The following is a 4,627-nucleotide window of genomic DNA, read 5'->3' as shown; positions in this document are numbered from 1 at the left end:
ACAATACTGCACTAAGTGCAACCTTATCATACTATTTAAGCAGTTGCACATTTTTGTATTCTCAACTTGTATTTATTCAAATATCTATCTATTCTGATCTTATCCTGTGTTGATCCAATTCCCTCATAAATTCCAAAAGCTAATTTTCTTTCATTTTCTTAGCATTTCTCAACAATATTAGGGACTCATTACTTTGTGAAATCCAGAGTCCAGCTTTAACTTGTTTTTTTTTCTGTTAAACCAGGAGGCCGTGGGAAGAAATTGGACTGGCCTATTTACTGTGTCACCTCCCCGACCTAGCCTCCCTCACAGTCCTGACAGCTACATTATTGTTATTGGCCTCTATTGTTTCTCTCCCTCTTCGGTTCAACCAGCTGAAACAATACAACAGCCACAGAGGTGCTCCAACTCCTCCAAGTCAATGCATGTTTGTGGACAATCTGTAATAATTAGATTAGGCTCTGGCAGAACAAAAATCCCTGCTGTGAGTTTCAGCAGCTGTTTCCATCCTGCAGAGGGAGATATTACACTACTTTACAGAACACCAGGACTATCTATCAAACAACATGTAATAATCACTTTAGTCTAAATAATGGATTGATATTCCTACTGTATCCCAAATAAAGTGCATTGTAATCTGATCTGTTTGCAGAATTGCAATTTGGAAACAACAGTTCCAGTGAACGGAAAAAAAGATAAATTCAAATTCGGATTCATTTATTTGTCACAATTCCTTATGTACTTACATACGTAGGAAAATGGAAAAAAAAACTGTTTTCCACCAGCCACTTGCAGTGCGACAGGAAAAGACGCCCTCACACAGACAAATATGTAGAAAGAGGTAGGAAACGGACATTGTCAAAAAGACATATACATGTGGAAGTTGAACGTCATGGCTATAGACTACTGGACTTATACACGCGGCCTTGACCTCTCCTAAACTTTGTGATTGTCACTGGGTCACCAACTGACGCTTCTTTTGGAGACAGATCGAGCCTCCTGTGCCATTGTGTTTGTTTTTTTCACTTTCTCACTGGCAGGCTGTGATCGGCCCTGTGAATGTGCTGCTTGGGTAAAACTAGGCTAGAGGGACCCGGGTCACTCTGATCCACTGTAAGGCCTCAATTTCATAATAGCCATATAGAGCAACATTGCTACTGATGATAACCAGACAAACTATCAAGAGGTACAGATGAAGCACTGTTTTTTTTGTACTCTAGAACTAATGTCCCCTCCTTGAATCTTTAGCCATGGCAATATTAAATCACAGTTTAACCATTCCTTGGCGAGAGTCCATTCAATTTCTGCAGATTTAGTATAGTGTAGTAAGTGTCGGACTAATGGCCAGCATTCTCTGTGAGAGAGGGCTTACAACTCTGTTATGCGTCATAAAACAGACAATCTTGAAAGACTTCCCCAGAGTGAGAGGGAAAGGCATCAATCCCAGCACAACTGGCGGGTTACTGAGTTTGTTGGAAAAAATGCATGAAACTTTGATGCACAGAGATAGTGACGATGTTGTGCAGGCAGCATTTTTCACGACTTGTCAAGAATGAAATAAGAAGATTGTTCAATGCAGATATTGAGCCATTTCATTGTCTCAGCTTAGACCGGAAAAAGCTAACTAAGCTACAAGAAAACATTGGCCTAACTGTAATATGATGCACACATTATTTGTGTTAGCGGGTCAAATTAGACCTGTGATTTAACTCAGCCCAAAATACTAATAAGACAAGGATTATCACTCAACATTGTTTTTCACCTCATTCTTAACTCATTGTGTATTCTTTGAAATGTAAACACTCTTTTAAATGACATTTTTTGGCACCATAGACCTTTGATCTTAAAGTATACCACTCATTTTTAACTTAAAAAAATGTTTAAATTCACTCATTATATTTCCAATAATGAAGACAATGGGTAATTATGTTATCTGACTATAATAGACTAATATTAGAACACACCTCCAAAATGATTTTATATACTAGCCTACATGTGTTTTTTTTTCCAACCTAATATTATAAACCATAGTGACATCTGTGGTGTTACAGGTCAAAATTAACCCATAGATTTAGGTTAGGGTTAGGTTGTCTTTTATCAAGAATACACATCTAATGAAGAGGAAGGTCCAAGTGACCCAGATGCTCAAAAAGAGAGAATAATTGACATTTAATGGTCGTCAATCCCTTATCATGCCAAAGGCAAAGCACCGACTGAGAACAGCAACCCAACATGGAGGGTGTTTGCTGGATGGGGATTGACAAAACATACTTGAATGCCAACATGGGGTTGTGACTTCTTGCTGGGGTGTACAGATGCTGGAATGAAGCTACAGCTTATGAGATGCTTCTGAGTCATGCTAGAGTATACATGCTACCATGTCACTTCCGACTTGTATGTGTCATTCTCCGTTTCAAAAGTTATCGGCTTTCATAATCGAGAGACAAGAGTTGCTTGCCTTGTGAACTTGCTCCTACTGGGGATATTGGGACATATGGGTGGAACACTTGCCATACATCTAGCCTCATTTCATGATCTGTACACCCCAGCAAGAAGCAACAGCCCCATGTAAGCATCCAGATGTGTTTTAGTCAATCTCTATCTCACAAACACCTTCCATGTTTGGTGTCAGATCTTCGCAACAGATGGCAGTATTAACAGCTCAAATGCTGTCTTGATGTCTTGGACATGCGGCACAGCGTGTAGTAGGCCCAGGGTAATTCTGACGTCTAGGTACTCCGCCTTGGGTGTTCAATGACCATTTTGATTTGTATCTGTGTGTGTGTGGGTAGTTGTGTGGGTGTGTGTGTGTGTGGTGTGGTTGGGGACCTTTGAGCCAAATTAAATTTCATCTACGAAGCAGCCCACAACCAATATTCTCTGCCAGGTCATATTGACCCGTGACAACACATTTGTTACTTTTTTTTAGAGACATTTACAATTTACTAAAATTCCTACATTTTTTTGTAAGAATAGCCATGTCTGAGGATACAAGGAATAAAAAATAGGAAATATAATTTTTTCACATCGGAATTTGAAAACGGGTCAAAGTGGACCCTAACACAAAACAAGGGTTAGGTTTATACCTTTTCTTCCCTGTATCAGTCCACATGATAAGCTAAGCTAACTATCACCAGACTATAGCTTTATATGTTTCAGATGATGTAATGTTTTAAAATGTTTTAAATGTAGTTTCTAGGCAGCGAGTGTGTCACAGAAAAATCCTTTCATCTTAAACCAGGTGACATTGCATCATATTACACCTACATTCTACTCAAGTGCAAATTAATGGTGTTAAAGTGAGTAAATAAGTGAATCACATGGAAAAAATCCACCTGACAAAGGTGATGTGACGTAGTGTAAGCTCTGCCAGTTAAAGCCAAAAATGTTTGTGGGCGGGATAAACCTTGTGACATTTCAAATTACATTTCTACAGTGTAAAGAACAAATGTCTGATGTTTTTTCTACAATTATATCGAGACTACTGTTTTTTATGTTGATTGAATTTGCACTGTAATCTCAACAAACAAAGTACATTTAAAATTTTTAAACGTAGTTTTGATTCTACACTTTAAGAGAAGCTGTGTAAATTATGGGAACAAACTGTTCAAATTTTAAAATTCACACTTCCTGTAGCCTTCAAATTTATGAAAGTTGTTTTAGGATTAGAGAAAGAAAAAAGACACTTTCTGTTTTTCATGCCACTGAATAATCCACAATTGACAGTCAATTATCAGTGAAATGCTAAAAATTCAATCAATCAAATCAAAGCTACGCACAATTTGGGCTTCATAGGAGATTCACAGTGCAACAAATATGCCTGGCCAAAATTAAACCGGAGGACATTATTTCTTCCTCAAAAGGTCTAAAATGTTTCCTGTAGAAATAATATAAAGTGCCATACATTCTTGAGGTGTTTTCTATATAAACACCAGATTAAAGACAACTATTTCTCGAGAGCAATATTCATCTTACAGCGGCAAGTTATCGCTTCACAAACAGGGCTTGTTCAAGGACTCACATGCACACAGATATCAGGTATCACACCCTGGTGGGAGTAAAATTCCTTTCTAATACTAAAACAAAAGAGAATAAAAAAGCAAAGCTGCTGTTTCTTAAGGAGCTCAAACAAAAACAAAACTTCCTTGTGTAAATCACAGTCGCTATCTTTGGACTTGGCTCTGTGCGAACGGACAACTGCAGAAAAATACTTTATGAAAATTATTTGGCAGATTAGCTCAAGAATCTTGGCAGGGTTTGGTCAGCAGAGACTGGCCATAACAAAGTGAGGATATGCTGACTCGACATAAAGAACACATTTAATTACCATCATCATCAACCATCCAAGACAACCATCCGGGTCAGTCCCCCACCCCCACCCCAACCTTCATCTGCCAACTCAAATGCTTATTTTAAGTGGCCAAACTTCTCCTTCATCTGCTGCATTCTCACGCCCTGGCTCTCCTCTTCTCATCTTTTCTCCTTTTTACAGCTCACACATTTTCCTTTTATTCCTCATCAGATCTCATTGTTATAATAATAGTTTGTCTTTGTAACATGAGAAAAAGATCCAAGCCCATAAAGAAAGAGAATGTTAAGGAAGGTTGGTGAATGGTGGACCCAAAAT

This window comes from Etheostoma spectabile, chromosome 4 (genome assembly GCF_008692095.1).
Source record: "Etheostoma spectabile isolate EspeVRDwgs_2016 chromosome 4, UIUC_Espe_1.0, whole genome shotgun sequence".
Lineage (NCBI taxonomy): Eukaryota > Metazoa > Chordata > Actinopteri > Perciformes > Percidae > Etheostoma > Etheostoma spectabile.
The sequence above is the reverse complement of the archived record's forward strand: the minus strand, read 5'-3'. Positions refer to the sequence as shown.